The sequence below is a fragment of the Thalassophryne amazonica genome, unplaced genomic scaffold (assembly GCF_902500255.1).
Source record: "Thalassophryne amazonica unplaced genomic scaffold, fThaAma1.1, whole genome shotgun sequence".
Lineage (NCBI taxonomy): Eukaryota > Metazoa > Chordata > Actinopteri > Batrachoidiformes > Batrachoididae > Thalassophryne > Thalassophryne amazonica.
In genome coordinates, this window is record NW_022986241.1 from 325,001 (window position 1) to 349,255 (window position 24,255).

General features: G+C 39.3%; 3 long non-coding RNA genes across 3 annotated transcripts in view; 1 reads left to right on the plus strand and 2 right to left on the minus strand.

Moving 5' to 3' along the window:
* Window positions 1-24,255, minus strand: part of LOC117505751 — a 362,202-nt gene that overhangs the window by 287,795 nt on the left and 50,152 nt on the right. The gene's annotated exons all lie outside the window — the stretch shown is intronic.
* LOC117505748 lies at window positions 175-9,068 on the plus strand. The gene is made up of 3 exons (XR_004559244.1): window positions 175-476; window positions 2,184-2,189; window positions 9,044-9,068. It is a non-coding gene; the product is annotated as an uncharacterized LOC117505748 (long non-coding RNA).
* LOC117505750 lies at window positions 7,202-23,438 on the minus strand. Its single transcript, XR_004559247.1, has 2 exons — window positions 23,356-23,438; window positions 7,202-7,450 (listed from the first exon to the last, which is right to left on the minus strand). It is a non-coding gene; the product is annotated as an uncharacterized LOC117505750 (long non-coding RNA).

Here is a 24,255-nt window from a genome sequence, read left to right on the forward strand (position 1 = left end):
ATTTTTATGTTCATGTGTGCAGTGCTGCTCCATGCGATCGCTTAGGCCAGCACGCATGTGCACGCGAACGTGAGGTTTTCTCACTCCTCTCTGCTCGAAGCAATTACAACCTGAAACAAAACCACGACTTTCCCAACAACTGACTGTGTTTTTTCATCAAATGATAAATACAATCGTCACAAATACACATATTTGGAGGCAGATGTGCACTGCGTTCATGCACGTGTGAACGTCTGTCTGCCTCTTTTGACACCTCTGGCTGGTGCAAGAAAAAAAAAAAAAAAGTATTTTTCATTGGTGGAAACATATGACAACAATAAACACCATCGACCCCACATGGGTGCAGATGTCAATCAGAGAAGAGAAACAAAAACCTCCAAAGGCCCAATGCTGCCTCTGGTGGACAACAGGAGGAAGTGTCAGGTCTGTTATGTTCAACACAGGACCTTTTGTTGGACTGGAATCGTTTTTTCTGAGTGGTACAAATACAACCCCTGGCAATAATTATGGAATCACCGGCCTCGGAGGATGTTCATTCAGTTGTTTAGTTTTGTAGAAAAAAAGCAGATCACAGACATGACACAAAACTAAAGTCATTTCAAATGGCAACTTTCTGGCTTTAAGAAACACTATAAGAAATCAGGAAAAAAAAATTGTGGCAGTCAGTAACGGTTACTTTTTTAGACCAAGCAGAGGAAAAAAATATGGAATCACTCAATTCTAAGTAAAAAATTATGGAATCATGAAAAAAAAAAAAGAACGCTCCAACACATCACTAGTATTTTGTTGCACCACCTCTGGCTTTTATAACAGCTTGCAGTCTCTGAGGCATGGACTTCATGAGTGACAAACAGTACTCTTCATCAATCTGGCTCCAACTTTCTCTGATTGCTGTTGCCAGATCAGCTTTGCAGGTTGGAGCCTTGTCATGGACCATTTTCTTCAACTTCCACCAAAGATTTTCAATTGGATTAAGATCCGGACTATTTGCAGGCCATGACATTGACCCTATGTGTCTTTTTGCAAGGAATGTTTTCACAGTTTTTGCTCTATGGCAAGATGCATTATCATCTTGAAAAATGATTTCATCATCCCCAAACAGCCTTTCAATTGATGGGATAAGAAAAGTGTCCAAAATATCAACGTAAACCTGTGCATTTATTGATGATGTAATGACAGCCATCTCCCCAGTGCCTTTACCTGACATGCAGCCCCATATCATCAATGACTGTGGAAATTTACATGTTCTCTTCAGGCAGTCATCTTTGGGTGATTCTTAGACTACGGCACTTATGTCCTTTGATCATATTGTATGAAAAACAGAACAAAGGGGAAATTTCACAAATTAATAGTTATCTTTACAATGAAAGTGTGTTAAGAAATTTGTTCTAGTAGTCTATGATGACTTTTTCACCTTTTTTCAGCATCATTATATGCAAATATTGCCGTTTTGTGCTTGTCCCACACCCAGACGTTTGATCTTCAATGATAAAAATGAATAGTAAAGAAATGTTTTTTCTAATGTTTAAAAAAATCTCTGAATAAAATATCAGTAAAATAATCAAAGCATAATTGGGGTATTCAATGTCATACAACTGTTGTGATTTTTTTTTAAACAAAATGTAGTTGTCCCACACTATTGCTGTAATTTCCACCACAACACTGTAATGTCCCTTTAAACAGTTTGTATGAAAGATTGTTTGGGTAGTTTCTATGGATATAAACAGTGACATCAGAGCACATGTATATAGCGCCAAATCACAACAAACAGTTGCCCCAAGGCGCTTTATATTGTAAGGCAATGGTGTGGTGGAAATTACATTTACAAGGCCAATAGTGCCCGTAGTTAAAGAATCACCCTTTATAAATCTCATTGGAACAGCACCAAACAAAAGTTCCAGCATCATCACCTTGCCCAATGCATTTAAATGTTAATGATGGCTTTCATTTAGCTTTTGTGTATGTAAATCCCATTTCCTTTAGGTGGTATCTTACAGTTCGGTCACAGACGTTGACTCCAGTTTCCTCCCATTCGTTCATTTGTTTTGTTGTGCATTTTCGATTTTTGAGACATATTGCTTTAAGTTTTCTGTCTTGACGCTTTGATGTCTTCCTTGGTCTACCAGTATGTTTGCCTTTAACAACCTTCCCATGTTTGTATTTGGTCCAGAGTTTAGACACAGCTGACTGTGAACAGCCAACATCTTTTGCAACATTGTGTGATGATTTACCCTCTTTTAAGAGTTTGATAATCCTCTCCTTTGTTTCAATTGACATCTCTCGTGTTGGAGCCATGATTCATATCAGTCCACTTGGTGCAACAGCTCTCCAAGGTGTAATCACTCCTTTTTAGATGCAGACTAACGAGCAGATCTGATTTGATGCAGGTGTTAGTTTTGGGGATGAAAATTTACAGGGTGATTCCATAATTTTTTCCTCAGAATTGAGTGAGTCCATTTTTAATTTTTTTTACCTGCTTGGTCTAAAAAAGTAACCGTTACTGACTGCCACAATTATTTTTCCTGATTTCTTACAGCCAGAAAGTTGCCATTTGAAATGACTTTAGTTTTGCGTCATGTCTGTGATCTGCTTTTTTTCTACAAAATTAAACAACTGAATGAACATCCTCCGAGGCCGGTGATTCCATAATTATTGCCAGGGGTTGTATAATTTGTGTGGCATCTGATGGTTTTGTAAAAAGCTGTACAAAAAACACTTGAAGAATTTCCTCCATTTAATGCAAATAGTTTTATATAACTGTTTATATGCAAATTTCTACATACATTTTTGAAATTTACAATTTATATTTGCATTCCAAGTTATAAAAATGATTTGTTACACATTTGTGATTTTAACAGTAAAAAAAAAACTTAACTTTTTTCCCATGGGGATTTTAGTTTTTTGTGTGAAATTGAGTTTAGTCTTTTAGTGCAGTATGTCAGAATGAAAGGAAAAACTGTAAAGTCACACAGGTGAAGGTTGTGCTGGAAAAAAAAACACATCAAACAAGGCAAAGTAAACTGTTATTTTAAGGTAAATTATGAAGGTAAAACCAAAAGTAGTCAAAAACGCCCAATTATACCCTGGACTCCAGAGAGTCCAACAAACCCAGATACCTGAAGTATGTGGTGTATTATTTTAAAATGACTATAAATGAACAGATACACAAAGTCTGGAAATCTGACTCAAATAGAAAGGACTTCAGATGATCTCACTGTTCATAGGGGAGCTGCACGGTGCCATGACAGACCCCCGCGCTGTTAGATAAATTGGATTTGGATAAGATTTTAGGGCAACACTATAGTTTTATGTTGTCTTGTTTGCACATTCTGCTTCAAAAAGGCTCATTGTTAAGAAATACATGTACAAAGTATTCACTGACCACAGTACCATTTCCATTTATACGTAGTACACGGAGGGCCTGAGCTTGTATCACATCAACCTTTTGAAGATAAGAGTTTGCAGCTGAGCTGTATACAACACATGCATCATCTAAGGCAGATGTTTGATGGCAGTATAGATTTGCTTCAGAGACTTCATGCTTGCTCCCCAGCTACTTCCTGTCAAACACCTCATTGTATTTGCTGCCTTTTTACATTTTGTGACAACTGACTGGACATGATCTCCAAAGGTCAATTTACAATCCATCCAGACACCCAAAAACTGTTTTCTCTTGCTCTTTCCAGATGACAATATGAGGTTCAGGGCTGTGAAATGAAAATAGTGAAATCCCAGGAAAATTTGTAGGGGGGTCTGTGGGGCATAGGACCCCAGGAGCCGGGGTCTCAGGCGACTCTGTGACTAAAAGATTAATCCAGGTTTTGAGTATATTTCTTATTGTTACATGGGAAACAAGGTACCAGTAGATTCAGTAGATTCTCACAAATCCAACAAGACCAAGCATTCATGATATGGACACTCTTAAGGCTATGAAATTGGGCTATTAGTAAAAAAAAATAAAAAATAAAAGTAGAAAAGGGGGTGTTCACAATAACAGTAGTGTGGCATTCAGTCATTGAGTTTGAAAAGGCTAAAACTTTTCGTCCTTGTGTTTGTGCAATATGCTGTGACACACTGGTCAGGCATATGGACAAACAAGTCCCTGAGAGCTGTGTTCAATCAAAGTTTCTGCCACTAAACAAAGTGTAAACAACGGCCGCCAGGCGCGCAAGCCGATACGGTCTACACGTAGTGACGTATTTTAGGCTTGGTGCTCAGCGGGAAGTGGATCACGGGGCGTGCACATTTTTCAGTGGTGGGACATTCAAATGTTATATATAACGGGAGAACCATCTACACTTTCCTAAAACGTTTAGGTTGACTGAATTATGTAACCTTTGTTATATGTAATAAGACTATGTTGTCTTTAAGTGTCATATCCACTTTAAGGATGAAGCCAGCACCTGTTGAACATGCTTTTCTGTTTGAAAGCCTGAGGAAAATGGAACGTTCAAGACATTGTTCAGAAGAACAGCATAGTTTGAATAAAAAGTTGATTGGAGAGGGGAAAACTTATACACAGGTGTAAAAATTATAGGCTGTTCATCTACAATGATGTCCAATGCTTTAAAATGGACAAAAAAACCAGAGATGCGTGGAAGAAAATGGAAAACAACCATCAAAATGGATAGAAGAATAACCACAATGTCAAAGGCTCACCCATTGATCAACTCTAGGATGATCAAAGACAGTCTGGAGTTACCTGTAAGTGCTGTGTCAGTTAGAAGACGCCTGTGTGAAGCTAATTTATTTGCAAGAATCCCCCGCAAAGTCCCTCTGTTAAATAAAAGACGTGCAGAAGAGGTTACAATTTGCCAAAGAACACATCAACTGTCCTAAAGAGAAATGGAGGAATATTTTGTGGACTGATGCGAGTAAAATTGTTCTTTTTGGGTCCAAGGGCCGCAGACAGTTTGTGAGACGACCCCCAAACTCTGAATTCAAGCCACAGCTCACAATGAAGACAGTGAAGCAGGGTGGTGCAAGCATCATGATATGGGCATGTTTCTCCTATTATGGTGTTGGGCCTATATATAACATACCAGGTATCATGGATCAGTTTGGATATGTCAAAATACTTGAAGAGGTCATGTTGCCTTATGCTGAAGAGGACATGCCCTTGAAATGGGTGTTTCAACAAGACAATGACCCTAAGCATGCTAGTAAATGAGCAAAATCTTGGTTCCAAACCAACACAATTAATGCCTCACAGATGTGAAGAAATCATGCAAAACTGTGGTTATACAACTAAATACTAGTTTAGTGATTCACAGGATTGCTAAAAAAGCAGTTTAAACATAATACTTTTGAGTTTGTAGCATCAACAGCAGATGCTACTATTATTGTGAACACCCCCTTTTCTACTTTTTTTTTTATCACTAATAGCCCAATTTCATAGCCTTAAGAGTGTGCATATCATGAATGCTTGGTCTTGTTGGATTTGTGAGAATCTACTGGTCCCTTGTTTCCCATGTAACAATAAGAAATATACTCAAAACCTGGATTAATCTTTTTAGTCACATAGCACTACCATTATTCTGAACACTACTGTATTCTTGTGTAAATGACTGTGAATCCATTCAAAGCCACAGTCTTTTTTCCAATGAAAAAAGTCTACATTAATCGGGGACAAAAAAACAAAATCACATAATCTTGTCTAAAATCCTGTTTGAACAGCACAATGTTTATTTTCCAGAAAGAGGAAAATTCTTACTGTGTTCCTGATGGCACAGTTCACTTTTCCAGTTTCTTTCAGGTCTGTTGATGAAGCCAGCGACAATTCCACAGATTCTTGTCCTTATCAGACTTTTTCAAACTGTCTTTCTCGCCATCTTCTCTCTGTCCGACATCAGTCCATGACACAGACGTGCTGCACAAGTTTTTTTTTTAAACTTTAGAGCTCTAAAGATTTGCGATGTCTACATGCTATGTTTTGGGTTAAGCATCACGCAAGAGCCACACAGCATCACCACAACAACAAACCAGTCCCACTTTATGACTGTCGTAACAGCCATGCTTTTTTCTCCTCGAAACTGCGGATCCAAGGACACTCACTGATTTGTATCTGTAACACACACATCAGTGTCCGCGGACCACCGCAGACTTATAAAACTTGCACGATGTCATAAAAAAAGAGAACACTTCAATAGACATTTTAAAAACTCAGTGACCATCACAATTAGATGTAAACAATAACACCCCCTGACTCCTCCCCATGATGAAATCCATGAAATTTTGTGGATCCGCTGAGTTTTCACAGCCCTGCAGGTTTTATTGCACCTCCTTTGATTTGTCTTCTGCTGCGATCTCTTTGTCATTTCAGACAGCTACTTTTCTGTGGGATGAGACTGGTGCTGGCTCATACTCCCAGGTGTTTTCTTTTACTTTCACCTCCAGTTCCTTGCATACTTTCCAGTGTAGATATTTACAGATATTATTGTGGCAGTATGTCTAAATTCATGAGAATTCCAACAGGAAATGTCTTTTTTCATTTGTTGAATTTCCTTTGAAGAGAGTGCAATAAGCCTGAGACCCGGGGTCTATAGTTGCACCGTAAATAGTACTGGCATAAATTCTTATGTGTGTGTTCAGGTAGTTCTCTCGTCCAAATCTTTTACCACACTCAGATCAGACAAATAGTTTTTGCCTTTGTTTTTTCATTTATCTTTGATTTATTTTTAACAGAATGCAGTGGGCCCCAGACCTGGGGTCTAAAGTTGCACCCTAGGCTCTATAGTTACCCTAACCATAGCTGGCATTGTATCAGAGGGCTCACTTCAAGATGGTGATCGTTCCCTTAATTGTAGACAACTGCACCTCATGGGCGCTTGGGTGACTGGGGATTGCCTCAGGTATTTCTTCAGGTTCTTCTTCATCAGGCCTATTGCCCCCACCACAACTTGGATGATATTGATGTCTTTCAATGACCATGATGTTTGTAGGTCATTTTTCAGGCCTTGGTTTTTTTTCGTGAGCTTTCGCCTTTCTGCTCGATTCAGGCCAGAGTACTGGGGACTGTCACATCGATGATTTTGGTTGTTTTCTCTTGCTTGTTCCAGATGATTGTCCTGTATGAATTACCATGTGTCTGTTCAGGGTGCCCTTTTCTCCAAACCTTTTACCACACTCAGAACAGATAAATGATTTTTGCCCTGTATGAATTATCATGTGTGTTTTCAGGGTGCCCTTGTGTCCAAATGCTTTACTGCACACAGAACAGACAAATGCTTTTTGTCCTGTATGAATTATCATGTGTGTTTTCAAGTTGCACTTTTGTCCAAATGCTTTTCTGCACTCAGAACAGACAAATGCTTTTTGCCCTGTATGAATTATCATGTGTCTGTTCAGGGAGCTTTTTAGTCCAAATCTTTTACCACACTCGGAACAGACAAATGGGTTTTGCCTTGTATGAATTCTCATGTGTGTGTTCAGGATGCCCTTGTGTCGAAATCTTTTACCACACTCAGAACAGATAAATAGTTTTTGCCCTGTATGAATTATCAAGTGTTCATTCAGGCGGCTCTTTAGCCCAAATCTTTTACCACACTCAGAACAAACAAATGGTTTTTGTCCTGTATGAATTATCATGTGTGTTTTCAGGTGGCCCTTTTCTCTAAATCTTTGACCACACTCAAAACAGACAAATGCTTTTTGTTCTATATGAATTATCATGTGTCTGTTCAGGGAGCTTTTTAGTCCAAATCTTTTACCACACTCAGAACAGACAAATGCTTTTTGTCCTGTATGAATTATCATGTGTGTTTTCAGGGTACCCTTTAGTCCAAATCTTTGACCACACTCAGAACAGACAAAGGGTTTTTGTCCTGTATGAATTATCATGTGTCTGTTCAGAGTGCCCTTCTCTTTCTGTCTTTTACTCTGATCAGAACAGCTAAATGGTTTTCTTCTTGCTTGCCTCCCCTTTTGTTGCTCTGAGTTGTTCATGTGACCAGAAGCTGTTCCATATTTAGAGCCTTTAAATTGTTTGTCATCAGTGTTGCCTGAACGAACAATATTGGTATTTTTCGGACAGTTAAAACTTGACTGAAGTTCTCTGCTCTGTTTCCAGTCATCACTGTCATCAGTCTCAGTTCCAGAACTGTCTGAACTCCTGCCACTGGTATCTGGTTGTAAATGACTGTTTGGACCTGAGTTGCTGGCTGGTTGTGGTCCTCCATCGTCCTCTCCATCAGCTTCTGCTGTCAGTGTTCTGTGTCCAGATGAGCTGCTGGCTACAGGCTCAGCCTCTGTGCTCTCATCACTTTGGTTTTGATGAAGCTGTGATGACTCTGGTTTTTCATCATCATTTTCACTCTTAACAGGGACGAAAGTGAAACCAAACTTGGTGAGATCTGCCTCCTCCAGCTGCTCTCAGCTGCTGACTTATCCACAGCTTCTCTTCTTCTTTAATGTCCTCCTGGTCAACACTCAGATTCCATTCCTGGTGTTCAGGGAGAGTTTCTTCTTTAATCACCAACAACGGCTGCATGTCTGCAAAGAAACAAATTAACAATAAATGTCACAACAATACTCACTAAAATAAAGTATCAATGGTGAGTTTGACCTGATAACAGTAAGGTCTGCTCTGACGGAACTGATTAAGTGGAAATGTACATCAGGATTTGTTTTACATTTCTCAAATTTTATTTCACGTCCTCATCTTCCACAACTGACTATTGCAGTGTTCAAGGTTCAAAGTAACGCTGCACTGAAATTGTGAAAAGACGTGGACATCATGCGCTCTCAGCAGTTGTGGGCTGTCCTTAAAGGGGCAGTAACATCCCCATAAAATTGTCCCTGAAAGCCATATTAATTTTTCGAACGGTGTCCACCTGGAGGTCTCTCAGTTTCTGGAAAAAAATTGATGCAGCAAAGATCCAAATCGTTCAGACATTTATTGCAATAAAAAAAGAGGGGTGGACCTGCTCACAAGCGAATGATATATAACAAAAGTGCTACAAAAACAAGGAATTAGGGAAAAATACACATATATTGAGGAAGAATATCTGTACAAATTTTGGAGCTTCTGGTTTGCATTGAACAGGAATGGCACAAATATAATTTGTGTGGATGACCTCTAATTTCCTGCTTTTAAACTCAGATAAAACTGAAGTTATTGTACTTGGCCCCACAAATCTTAGAAACATGGTGTCTAACCAGATCCTTACTCTGGATGGCATTACCCTGACCTCTAGTAATACTGTGAGAAATCTTGGAGTCATTTTTGATCAGCATATGTCATTCAAAGCGCATATTAAACAAATATGTAGGACTGCTTTTTTGCATTTACGCAATATCTCTAAAATCAGAAAGGTCTTGTCTCAGAGTGATGCTGAAAAACTAATTCATGCATTTATTTCCTCTAGGCTGGACTATTGTAATTCATTATTATCAGGTTGTCCTAAAAGTTCCCTGAAAAGCCTTCAGTTAATTCAAAATGCTGCAGCTAGAGTACTGACGGGGACTAGAAGGAGAGAGCATATCTCACCCATATTGGCCTCTCTTCATTGGCTTCCTGTTAATTCTAGAATAGAATTTAAAATTCTTCTTCTTACTTATAAGGTTTTGAATAATCAGGTCCCATCTTATCTTAGGGACCTCGTAGTACCATATCACCCCAATAGAGCGCTTCGCTCTCAGACTGCAGGCTTACTTGTAGTTCCTAGGGTTTGTAAGAGTAGAATGGGAGGCAGAGCCTTCAGCTTTCAGGCTCCTCTCCTGTGGAACCAGCTCCCAATTCAGATCAGGGAGACAGACACCCTCTCTACTTTTAAGATTAGGCTTAAAACTTTCCTTTTTGCTAAAGCTTATAGTTAGGGCTGGATCAGGTGACCCTGAACCATCCCTTAGTTATGCTGCTATAGACGTAGACTGCTGGGGGGTTCCCATGATGCACTGTTTCTTTCTCTTTTTGCTCTGTATGCACCACTCTGCATTTAATCATTAGTGATCGATCTCTGCTCCCCTCCACAGCATGTCTTTTTCCTGGTTCTCTCCCTCAGCCCCAACCAGTCCCAGCAGAAGACTGCCCCTCCCTGAGCCTGGTTCTGCTGGAGGTTTCTTCCTGTTAAAAGGGAGTTTTTCCTTCCCACTGTAGCCAAGTGCTTGCTCACAGGGGGTCGTTTTGACCGTTGGGGTTTTACATAATTATTGTATGGCCTTGCCTTACAATATAAAGCGCCTTGGGGCAACTGTTTGTTGTGATTTGGCGCTATATAAAAAAATTGATTGATTGATTGATTATTACATGTAAATAACCACAGAAAACGCCTGAAGCATTTCCTGCATTTTAATGTGAATTGTTGTATATAACTTTGTTTGTGCTACATTTTTACATATATTTTTGAAGTTTCCAATTTATATTTACATTCTAAGTTATGAAAATGGTTCATTTAAAATATTTCTGTTTTCACAGTAAAAAAAAAAAAAAAAAAAATCCCAGCAGTCACAGAGTGCAAGGCGGGGTACACTGGACAGGATCCCAGTCTGTAGCAGGGCCACATACTGTGAGTGCTGGTCCCAAGCCCAGATAAACTAGTAGGGTTGCGTCAGGAAGGGCGTCTGGCAGTGGCGGTTCTACACTGAATTACTCCCTGGGTGTAGCCCGACAACCAGCCCTGAATTGGGCCAGATACCGGCCTCTCTCTCCTAGCCTGTGATTATTTGGCGGCCGAGACACTGACGTCAGCCCATGCATCAGCCTCACATGTGGCCTGAGTGCTGCTCTCCTATAGAAGGGATGGCTGTTGTTATTTACTTATGCATTTCCCGCCCATGTGCGCACACACATCAGTAGGCAGAAAAGTCAAGACTCCAAGCAAATGCGGTGAGAAAACACAAAGGATGATGACTTCAAAATACGTGTCAACTCTTTATCCCAAAGATCAGAAGGGATATTGTGAGAAATTAAATCTTGGAGATGACGACCATGAAGGATTTAAATTTTTTGGAGGCGCACAATTATTTTATCAGTGATCACGTGAGGGATCGCTGTTATCAGCCTGCTGTTGCAGACGTTGATGTCTGTCTGCACTCTTTCTGCTGTCTGGTCCTGGCTCTGTGGGCTGAGTGCAGCAGCAGGACGTGCTCTGAAGTTGAGGGATTTTTTTTTCTAAATGTGGTCCAAAAAAAAAAAAAAAGACACTCCCACAGAGTCTGACCGGTGTGCACATCGCACGTGCGCCAGGCTGCAGTGTGCAAGGTTGGGGGGGAAAAAAAGATGGGAGGAAAAACAACTAGCCAAAGGTTTCTCTGTGACAAAAAAAAAAAAAACCACAACAAGGAGGTGGCTGCTTTCATTACATACACCCACATGTTGATTATATACACCTGTGTAGATCACATGACTCCCCCCCAAAAAAAAACACAAGATCCAAACACAAAAATCAACCCATCCATAACAATTTGGGAGCATATATGTGTGTGTAAGCGTGTGTGTGCGTGTGTAATGTATGTACATCTACAAATGATAACCTGAAAGCCACCAGACCAGCTAACGAACAATTGATTCTTGGACAGTCGCCTCTACGTTTCTTCTCACTGGTTTTATTTCCACTGGTTTTATTTCCTTACAGTCATTTTGACACCGGTGAGTCCAACTTTTCACTTTGTGTTTGTCCGTTTGTCTGCAAAAATCGCTCTTTTGCCTTTGTCACCATTTTTGCTGTTTTTACCCCATAACCCCAGAACATTCTGTCATAGATGTTTCAAACTATACCTTTTTGGAATCATTATGATCAGACAAATAATGTGATATAGTTTTCAACAGGGCTGAAACGATTAGTCGAGTAACTCGAATAATTCGATTACAAAAAATGTTCGAGGCAAATTCCGTGCCTCAAAGCTTCGTTTAACGTTGTAGTACATATTCCATGCCTGTGTGTGGCGCTGCAATGCCTTTTAAGAGAAAGATGGTCCACGCTGATCATCTGAAATGGACTTACTGTGCATTTAAGCGAAGCAGTGTGTTTGTGTATTTTTAAAAAACACATGGTCTGCTCTACGTGGGGAGGGACTACTGACCCGGTGGCCGGCTGCTGTCTCTCTCTGCCCAGTGTGAGGGGCTCTCAGACCGGGCGAGTCACAGCTCCGTCCCCCGGCTACATTGACAAACAGCAGTAGTCCACGCTTTCTTCTGTGTTTCCCTCAGAGTCACACTGAGTGTTTGACTTTTTAATTTTTGCTTTTTTGGGCAACACACAACACTTCACAAACATGGTAAGTTAAATAAAATAATAATAAAAAAAACTGACTGCGAGGCTGCATCCAGCTGAAATGCAGAGAAAGAGGGATTAAAAAAAGAAAATCACGCAGGGACCCAGTCCATCAACCTTTATATATAAAAAAAAACCTTAAAAATGGTTCAGTTTTACAAGTTGGAGAAAAAACAGAAAGCCACATCCCATCGCCATTTCAGCAAAATGTCAACACTTTGGCGCAGTGACATTGTGCCATTGCTTAGGGAGAACCCTGGACTATTGATGTTGTTTAAAAACGCAGAAGTACTTTTTATCCGATTACTCCATTAATCGCCAGAATAATCGATAGAATACTCGATTACTAAAATAATTGATAGTTGCAGCTCTAGTTTTCAACATGATTGGAACTCTGTGCAATTCTTCAATGACCCCTTAGGTGGCTACAGCTACCACGCTGTGATGGTTATCATACATTTTTGTGTCAGCCGTAGTACACTGAGGCTGGATTCTAAGTGTCGTTTGGTCACCTTCAGTGGTACCAATCAGGTCAAAATTGATGACTGGCTCCTGGATGACTTCTGGATGGCGCTACACAGTAACCAGATGATTCATAGACACGGACCATTCATAGACCAGGAAAAAAAGGCCATTCATAGACACAAAGTGTAAAATTCATTGCCAAAAAAAAAAAAAAAACACCTCATTCTTCACATGTCTGTGAATGATCCTTGGCTATGAATAGTCTCTTTTTTTGTCAGTGAATTGTCTTTTTTGTGTCTATGAATTTTTTTTTCTAAACTGGTGGCTGCTTTATGATCTTACACAGGAAATCAATGGAGGCAAGAAAAAAAACACTCCGCATGGCTGAAAAATTTTGAATTTAAGCAAAATTATCTGAGAAAACACAGTGAACACCCCGACTATACTAAAATACGAAATGAATGAAATGGAGCCTAATAATCACGAAATGGGGGTAAAAAGTAATGAAATGTAGCAGACTGACTCCAAATATGATTCAATCAATTACTTTTATCTTATTATTTTTAAGCGAAATGGGACTGATAACGAAACGGGGGTTAAACGGAGAGAAATGGAGCAGACTGACTTATTGACTGAAGTTTCATCTCTTGAACGCCAGATGGCGCACCCGCACCAACTACACGAACTGAGCTCATCTCACAAAAACAAAAGCTAAAGAATTAAATCAAAGTAATTATTTGGAGTCAGTCTGGTTCAATCTGCTCCATTTTGGTACATTTCCCCCCCCCCCCCCATTTCGTGAATATCAGGACCCAAACACCCTAAACTTGAAAATCGTCATGACGACGCTGAGAATGTAACAACCTGGTGCAGCGCCACGTTTCCATTGTTTAAACAGACCTGAATACAAAAGTTTAGTGGACAAACCTGCTCTGGCTTGAAAACAGCTTCCAGCACGTTGACTAGTTTCTTCTCTTCTTTAAATCAACTCGTTTCTTCTTGCTGCTCTGCGATCTGTTTGTTTCTCCGCTGTTTCAACAACCTTCTCAGCTCTTCCACCTTTTCACACGAACTTCACCTTTTCTTCTTCTTCCGGTTTACTGTCGACCTTTGTGCTTCTGGAGCTCTTCAAAAAACATATTCGAGGATCACAGAGTGAAGTTTGATCTGTTCAGAGAAGAATCTCCAGCTAACTAGCTTTAGCCTCGCCCGCCAAAAGGAAAGTTCTTCTTCTTCTATCGAGTATTTGGCGTTTTGGAAACCGACATGGTGCATTACTGCCACCAACTGTTGGGGTGTGGAGCATTAGTGAAGTCATGTATGTTATATTAATGAGGAAATGTGGTTGACAAGGGAGGGGGAGAAAAAAGGTGGAGGAAATTACACTGTACTATATTCTGTTGAATAACTCTGTTCCCTTTAAATATGATAATACGCCTCCAAGCTGGTGGTATCGGTGTAGAAAAGAAAATAATCCCTTGAGTGTTAAACTGTTCTGTCTTGGTGTTCTGTCATTGTCTAATAGAATTCTTCTTTGTCTGTTATGTTCTTGTCACTCCAGTAACACGTGCTCAGCCGTCTCTTCTGCTGCATCTCAAACACTGACCGGTTTCATGTTTTCTAATGATGTTGAGAGTTTGATTTAAACCTGTGTGATCTATACGTAGTCGTGGGATTACTTCTTCTTCCCTGTGACTCCATCTCTCCTGTCTCCTTGATCCAACCTGTCCTTGAAAGGACATCAAAAAACAAAACAAAAAATTCAGGCTTTGTATTTTAAAATGTCTAAAATCACACCCTTTAAACTCACAGTGAAAAATAATATCTACATCATGAATTAAAATAAATAAAAATCTAAAAGCCGAAATGATGGCGTGAATAAGTGAGTGCCCCCTTTAGTATAGCACATGTAAACCATCACTTTTATATACAGTTTTCTTTGGACAAGTCAGGGGATGGATACATGAACATTCCCAAGACACTGACTATGTCTTGGACATTATTTACATGACTTATGAAGAAATACAAACAGTCAAGACAGAAAACTTAAAGCAATATGTCTCAAAAATCGAAAAATGTACAACAAAACAAATTGTGGAACGAATGGGAGGAAACTGGAGTCAACGTCTGTGACCGAACTGTAAGAAACCGCCTAAAGGAAATGGGATTTACATACAGAAAAGCTAAAAGAAAGCCATCATTAACACCTAAACAGAAAAAAACAAGGTTACAATGGGCTAAGGAAAAGCAATCGTGGACTGTGGATGACTGGATGAAAGTCATATTCAGTGATGAATCTCGAATCTGCATTGGGCAAGGTGATGATGCTGGAACTTTTGTTTGGTGCCGTTCCAATGAGATTTATAAAGATGACTGCCTGAAGAGAACATGTACATTTCCACAGTCATTGATGATATGGGGCTGCATGTCAGGTAAAGGCACTGGGGAGATGGCTGTCATTACATCATCAATAAATGCACAAGTTTACGTTGATATTTTGGACACTTTTCTTATCCCATCAATTGGAAGGATGTTTGGGGATGATGAAATCATTTTTCAAGATGATAATGCATCTTGCCATAGAGCAAAAACTGTGAAAACATTCCTTGCAAAAAGACACATAGGATCAATGTCAATGAGCAGATCTGATTTGATGCAGGTGTTAATTTGGGGGATGAAAATTTACAGGGTGATTCCATAATTTTTTCCTCAGAATTGAGTGATTCCATATTTTTTTCCTCTGCTTGGTCTAAAAAAGTAACCATTACTGACTGTCAATCTTTTTTTCTTGATGTCTTATAGTGTATCTTAAATCCAGAAAATTGCCATTTGAAATGACTTTAGTTTTGTGTCATGTCTGTGATCTGCTTTTTTTCTACAAAATTAAACAACTGAATGAACATCCTCTGAGGCCGGTGATTCCATAATTTTTGCCAGGGGTTGTATAACACAAAGTTAACTCCCAAGTCTTTCATCACCAACTGGAATCAAAACATTCCAACTGTATATTTCTGATCTATTATTATCAGGTTGTCCTAAAAGTTCCCTAAAAAGCCTTCAGTTAATTCAAAATGCTGCAGCTAGAGTACTGACAGGGAACTAGAAGGAGAGAGCATATCTCACCCATATTGGCCTCTCTTCATTGGCTTCCTGTTAATTCTAGAATAGAATTTAAAATTCTTCTTCTTACTTATAAGGTTTTGAATAATCAGGTCCCATCTTATCTTAGGGACCTCATAGTACCATATCACCCCAATAGAGCGCTTCGCTCTCAGACTGCAGGCTTACTTGTAGTTCCTAGGGTTTGTAAGAGTAGAATGGGAGGCAGAGCCTTCAGCTTTCAGGCTCCTCTCCTGTGGAACCAGCTCCCAATTCAGATCAGGGAGACAGACACCCTCTCTACTTTTAAGATTAGGCTTAAAACTTTCCTTTTTGCTAAAGCTTATAGTTAGGGCTGGATCAGGTGACCCTGAACCATCCCTTAGTTATGCTGCTATAGACGTAGACTGCTGGGGGGTTCCCATGATGCACTGTTTCTTTCTCTTTTTGCTCTGTATGCACCACTCTGCATTTAATCATTAGTGATCGATCTCTGCTCCCCTCCACAGCATGTCTTTTTCCTGGTTCTCTCCCTCAGCCCCAACCAGTCCCAGCAGAAGACTGCCCCTCCCTGAGCCTGCTTCTGCTGGAGGTTTCTTCCTGTTAAAAGGGAGTTTTTCCTTCCCACTGTAGCCAAGTGCTTGCTCACAGGGGGTCGTTTTGACCGTTGGGGTTTTACATAATTATTGTATGGCCTTGCCTTACAATATAAAGCGCCTTGGGGCAACTGTTTGTTGTGATTTGGCGCTATATAAAAAAATTGATTGAATTGATTGATTGATCTCTTCCACATCAAACTCCATCATGTCGATGTTTACAAAGTGCTTCAGTGATAACAGGTGAAGTTGCTCCAATATGAAGTTAAATTTGTCTCATTAATACTAACAAATACACAGAGTAGTCCATGAGCCACTCATCAGTTTTGACCAGATCGTTACCATTTAAGGGGAATAAACAACACTTCCAGCCTCAGTGTATCATGGCCTACACAGAAATACATGATAGCCATCCCAGGGTGGTAGGTCTAAACAGGCAGGGGTCAATGAAGAATTACACAGAGGTCAAACTTTAAAAATGCTTCAATCATACTGAAAACTATATCACATTACTTGTCTGATCATAACAAGTCCAAAAAGGTACAGTTTGGACTATCTGTGATGGAATGGTCTGGAATTATGGGGTAAAAACAGCAAACATGGTGACAAAGGTCAGTTTCAGTTTGTATAGGGGTCAAAAGTTAAAGTTGCTAAAATTCAGTAAAAAAAAAAAATGCAAATTATTGTTTTGGTCAATAGGGTTCTAATAAGGAATAGTTTGCACCATCTGTCATGTGTAGTTGTCATGTTACAGGGCAATATATGTCACATGTCATAGAATCCTTTACCTTCGAGACCAAACATTCAACACAGTCAAAACTATTCCATTTATTAATCCTTTTATTTAAAGCAATAATTTGCATCATTTTGTACTGAAATTGGAGCAACTTTAACTTTTGACCCCTGTACAAACTGAAACTGACCTTTGTCACCATTTTTGCTGTTTTTACCCCATAACTCCAAAACATTCCATCACAGATAGTCCAAACTGTACCTTTTTGGAATCAATATGATCAGACAAGTAATGTGATATAGTTTTCAGCATGATTGGAGTATTTTTAAAGTTTGATCTCTGTGTAAATCTTCACTGACCCCAACCTGGCAACACCTACTACCATGGGATGGCTATCATACATTGTTTTGTAGGCCATGATACACTGAGGCTGGATTCAAAGTCTTGTTTATTCCCCTTAAGTGGTACCGAAAACCTGCTTGGCTCATAGACGAGAGGGTGATTTACAAATATTCCTCGATTTGTACACGTGTTTTATGATCCACAAACACAAAAGCATTTGCAAAACTGAAAATTGTGTTCTCCTGTTGGTATTTAGCTGCACCGCCCCCTGCCAGTCAAAATGCATAACAGCACTGCCATCTATTGGATGGAAATGTAAATAGCAACTTACATATTTGTGGATTTCAACTGAAGTTTTGCTCTGAGAATGTTTCAATACTGTGTAAGTGAGCAACATGATGAATGTGTGTAATCGGTGATCGACAAATGCTGAATCACACTTCACAAACAGAATTTTCAGTTTTGCAAATGCTTTTGTGTTTGTGGATCACAAAGCATGTGTACAAATCAAGAGATATTTGTAAATCAACCTCTGTGCATTTGCAAGTATTGAGACAAATTTAACTCCATGAGTCTTGCTTTTGTCCTGTTCATGTCCACTTAAACTTTTTTTTTTTACACCACTATCGATGTCTTTAACGCGGTCTTCCTTCTCTCTCTCTGTAATTTTGATCATATTATGATGCAGATGCAGCTCAACAAAACAAACTTGCAGAAACTCAAAATGTCCACATCCGGGTTCTTTCAGTGACTTTAGATATTACAGAGATTCTGATTGGATGAAAGTTCACTGTTGTAGAAAAAGTAACCAATGACATTGAGCGTTTTAGTTTGGAGTTTCAGCAGCGCCATTCTGGTCCACATGTATATGGGGAAAGATTTAACTGGCACTGATGACCCGCGCTGCACCAACACCCAAACATTTTCTCTACAGATTTACACTGATCTCAGAAATGACCCAGAAAAACTCTGAAATCCACAGATCCGTGGAAAATTTTCATCCCTGATCCAGGCAGGTTTTAGGATCAGTGGAATTTATCTGGTGAATCCAGATGTTTTTCTGGAGTCTAAAAGTTTCTTTCCAGCTGCTGTCAGACTGAATTAGTCAAACTCAGACTGTGTGACTCTGAGTGAACACAAAGTGTTTGATTTTGGAGTTCAGTAACATTCACACGTGGCTGAGTTTGGCTCTGATTCAAACCGGATCAGATTTTCATCAGTCTGAACTGAGACTGAGATGAGGACTGAAGGTCACTCGAGTGGCGTCTCTGGACTCTTTAAGCGCACACTTTGATCTCATCCCTGATTTTGCTGCCGACTGTCTCACAAAGACGACAAACAACTTGACCTCATGATGACTCAGTTGTTTTACTGACGACACAGCGGTCGCTCTGTTTTTCAGACTGTTTCCTTTAAGTCAGTATCTCTGCAGGAAAATCTACAAAATATTCTTGAAACAATTACTTTGGACACGACTTTCAGTCCATCACCTGCTCACGTCTCTCAGCTGTGACGTCTCCTCACAGCACTTTGTCCTGGTTGACCTCCAGCCTTGATAAGCTCCGCCCTCTTACCTCCAACATCCAGCTGACTGAAGCTGTCAGAATCAGGATTCAGGAAAAATGTTGTTCCCCTTTAAGACACTCCTCGTTCCACCTCCACCATCGACCTCTGACCTTACAGGTACAGCAGCAGACATCATGAACCGGTTCTAGTTAATAACCAGAGCTCACCCGGGTTTATTCTCCTAATTATTTCCCTGCACTATGCAGGTGAGGAAAATGATGACACACCCCAAATAAAATTCTTTACCAACAGCTGTAAATTCTGTAAGAGTCATTTTAGTGTTTACACTATTGAGTAAATAGACTTTTGAATGAAACCTGAAGTAGCAGCTGAAATGTTGACAGCAGTGTGTCGACTGGATCAGAGGACAGAAATTTACTGGAAATATTTTTGCTGGAAGTTGAGATTCTCCTCCAAAAATTCAACGACTGTTTAAAATTCCTTGAATACCATCTTGTGGTGATTTTTCTCTCTCATACAATTTGGGAATTTGTACAACTGTGGGTGAATTTCATGGTTTTTCATTCAAAATTCAACAGGGAAGAACAGAACTTCAAACAAAACCAAATTTACCACTTTGGTGAATTTTATTGTTTTTCAAACACACAATATTTGTTTTCAACAAAAATCATAATTTTGTGAAGAACTGAGAACAGTGTTTAAATAAATCAACCTAATATGAATCAAAATGAAAACTTTTGCATGAATTTCACCTTAATGAAATCCATTTTTTACTAACATTTATTATTTCATATATCCACAAGGATGAATTATGAACAGTGTTTAGAAGAAACAAACAAAACCACCAGAATTAAAATCTATCAGAAACTGAAAAAGTGTTTTGGTGAATTTCACTATTTTCACCATAAAAAAAATTTCTACAATTTCCAAAACAATTCAAAAGTTCAATATTGTGAGAGGAAGGATTGTAAATCAGTGTTTAGAAAAAACAAACAAAAACAATCAAAATCCATCAAGAACTGAAGGAAAATTTGGGTGAATTACAGTTTTCACCCTAAAAAGTCTATATTTTACTAAAAACTTACAATTCCAACATTAAGACATTATTACACTCAGAGAAACTGATATGGCATCAGATCGGTGCCAAAACAACTCTCATGTAAAAAAAAAAAAAGAAAAAAAAAAAGAAAAAAATGCATTCAGGCATATTATTACACACACGTAGATATTAACTGCACATGCAAAGATATCATGCCAAAAACAGAAAGTATCCCAATGTGTCTGCAATGTAGCTCCCTTCATCCAACTGTATGTTTTCTGTTTGTCTTTTTTTTATTTTTTTTTTTACTTTTTTTTTTTTGAGAATTTTTCAATTTTCTCTCTCTCAGGTGGTTGTTGTACTTCTACTGTGTCGTTTGCCAACTTCCTGAACATGAGCCTGGGTTTTTTTTTTTTTTTTTTTGCAAATTGCTTATCTGTTTTGCTTGTTCAAGTATTTTCTTGTCTTTATTTTTAATCTGTACTGCAAAATCTTTCACTAAGGCTTGATGTTCATCTAACCTCCCACCCAGCTGTTTATCTTCAACATTGTATTTTCTTTTAATGCAATTTACTTTAAGATTCCTTTTGTGGCTTTGGCTTCCCAAAAATATGGCCACTTGGGAGATCTCTGCTCTTAGGCAGCTGATTTTTTTGTTGTAATTTTTTTTCCATTGTGGCACAGTATTCTTTTTCTTAATTGTGGTTCCTTTTCTCTCCAAATCTTGTGGAGATAATTTACTTTGTACAGTAGTGTTCAGAATAATAGTAGTGCTATGTGACTAAAAAGATTAATCCAGGTTTTGAGTATATTTCTTATTGTTACATGGGAAACAAGGTACCAGTAGATTCAGTAGATTCTCACAAATCCAACAAGACCAAGCATTCATGATATGCACACTCTTAAGGCTATGAAATTGGGCTATTAGTAAACAAAGTAGAAAAGGGGGTGTTCACAATAATAGTAGCGTATGCTGTTGATGCTACAAACTCAAAACTATTATGTTCAAACTGCTTTTTTTTAGCAATCCTGTGAATCACTAAACTAGTATTTAGTTGTATAACCACAGTTTTTCATAATTTCACATCTGCGAGGCATTCATTTAGTTGGTTTGGAACCAAGATTTTGCATGTTTACTAGTGTGCTTGGGGTCATTGTCTTGTTGAAACACCCATTTCAAGGGCATGTCCTCTTCAACATAAGGCAACATGACCTCTTCAAGTATTTTGAAATATCCAAACTGATCCATGATACCTGGTATGCGATATATATAGGCCCAACACCATAGTAGGAGAAACATGCCCATATCATGATGCTTGCACCACCATGCTTCACTGTCTTCACTGTGAACTGTGGCTTGAATTCAGAGTTTGGGGATCGTCTCACAAACTGTCTGCAGCCATGGCTATGAATTATCATGTGTTTGTTCAGAGTGGCCTTCTGTTTCTGTCTTTGATCTCTGATCAGAACAGCTAAATGGTGTGTTTGGTTTTTCATTTATCTTTGATGTATTTTTAGTAGAATGCAATGGGCCCCAAACCTGGGGTCTAAAGTTGCACCCTAGGCTCTATAGTTATCCTAACCAGATCTGGCATTGTATCCGAGGGCTCTCTTCAAGATGGTGATCATTCCCTTAATCGCAGACATCTGGACCTCATGTGCACTTGGGTGACCGGGTATGAATTATCATGTGTTTGTTCAGGTCGCCCTTTCATCGAGATCTTTTACCACACTCAGAACAGACAAATGCTTTTTGCCCTCTATGGATTATCATGTGTGTTTTCAGATTGCTCTTTTGTCCAAATCTTTTACCACACTCAGAACAGACAAATGCTTTTTGCCTTTTGGTTTTTCATTTATCTTTGATGTCTTTTTAGTAGAATGCAATGGGCCCCAAACCTGGGGTCTAAAGTTGCACCCTAGGCTCTATAGTTATCCTAACCAGATCTGGCATTGTGGATTATCATGTGTGTTTTCAGATTGCTCTTTTGTCCAAATCTTTTACCACACTCAGAACAGACAAATGCTTTTTGCCCTGTATGAATTATCATGTGTGTTTTCAGGGTGCCCTTTCCTCCAAATCTTTTACCACACTCAGAACAGACAAATGCTTTTTGCCCTGTATGAATTATCATGTGTGTTTTCAGGGTGCCCTTTTCTCCAAACCTTTTACCACACTCAGAACAGACAAATGCTTTTTGCCCTGTATGAATTATCATGTGTCTGTTCAGGTTGCCCTTTTCTCCAAATCTTTTACCACACTCAGAACAGACAAATGCTTTTTGCCCTGTATGAATTATCATGTGTGTTTTCAGGTTGCCCTTTTCTCCAAACCTTTTACCACACTCAGAACAGACAAATGCTTTTTGCCCTGTATGAATTATCATGTGTGTTTTCAGGTTGCCCTTTCTTCCAAACCTTTTACCACACTCAGAACAGACAAATGCTTTTTGCCCTGTATGAATTATCATGTGTGTTTTCAGGTGGCTCTTTCGTCCAAACCTTTGACCACACTCAGAACAGACAAATACTTTTTGCCCTGTATGAATTATCATGTGTGTTTTCAGGGTGCTCCTTAGTCCAAACCTTTTATCACACTCAGAACAGACAAATGCTTTTTGCTCTGTATGAATTATCATGTGTGTCTTCAGGTTGCCCTTTCCTCCAAACCTTTGACCACACTCAGAACAGACAAATGCTTTTTGCCCTGTATGAATTATCATGTGTGTTTTCAGGGTGCCCTTTTGTCCAAACCTTTGACCACACTCAGAACAGACAAATGCTTTTTGCCCTGTATGAATTATCATGTGTGTTTTCAGGTTGCCCTTTTGTCCAAACCTTTTACCGCACTCAGAACAGACAAATGCTTTTTGCCCTGTATGAATTATCATGTGTTTTTTCAGGTCGCTCTTTTGTCCAAACCTTTTACCACACTCAGAACAGACAAATGCTTTTTGCTCTGTATGAATTATCATGTGTGTCTTCAGGTTGCCCTTTCCTCCAAACCTTTTACCACACTCAGAACAGACAAATGCTTTTTGCCCTGTATGAATTATCATGTGTGTTTTCAGGGTGCCCTTTTGTCCAAACCTTTGACCACACTCAGAACAGACAAATGCTTTTTGCCCTGTATGAATTATCATGTGTGTTTTCAGGTTGCCCTTTTGTCCAAACCTTTTACCGCACTCAGAACAGACAAATGCTTTTTGCCTTGTATGAATTATCATGTGTTTTTTCAGGTCGCTCTTTTGTCCAAATCTTTTACCGCACTCAGAACAGACAAATGCTTTTTGCCCTGTATGAATTATCATGTGTCTGTTCAGTTTCCCCTTTTGTCCAAACCTTTGACCACACTCAGAACAGACAAATGCTTTTTGTCCTGTATGAATTATCATGTGTGTTTTCAGGGTGCTCCTTAGTCCAAACCTTTTACCACACTCAGAACAGACAAATGGATTTTTCCCTGCGTGAATTCTAATGTGTTTGTTCAGAGTGCCCTTCTGTTTTTGTCTTTTACTCTGATCAGAACAGCTAAATGGTTTTCTTCTTGCTTTCCTCCCCTTTTGTTGCTCTGAGTTGTTCATGTGACCAGATGCTTTTTCATATTTAGAGCCTTTAAATTGTTTCTCATCAGTGTTGCCTGAACGAATAATGTTGGCATTTTTTCGACAGTTAAAACTTGACTGAAGTTCTCTGGTCTGTTTCCAGTCATCACTGTCATCAGTCTCAGTTCCAGAACTGTCTGAACTCCTGCCACTGGTATCTGGTTGTAAATGACTGTTTGGACCCGAGTTGCTGGCTGGTTGTGGTCCTCCATCATCCTCTCCATCAGCTTCTGCTGTCAGTGTTCTGTGTACAGATGAGCTGCTGGCTACAGGCTCAGCCTCTGTGCTCTCATCACTTCGGCTTTGATGAAGCTGTGATGACTCTGGTTTTTCATCATTATTTTCACTCTTCACAGAGACGGCAGTGAAACCAAACTTGGTGAGATCTGCCTCCTCCAGCTGCTGAAGCTGCTCTCCCTGCTGACTTATCCACAGCTTCTCTTCTTCTTTAATGTCCTCCTGGTCAACATTCAGATTCCATTCCTGATGTTCAGGGAGAGTTTCTTCTTTAATCACCAACAACGGCTGTATGTCTGCAAAGAAACAAATTAACAATAAATGTTAGAACAACACTCACTAAAATAAAGTATCAGTGGTGAGTTTGACATGATGACAGTAAGTTATTGCACTGATGGAA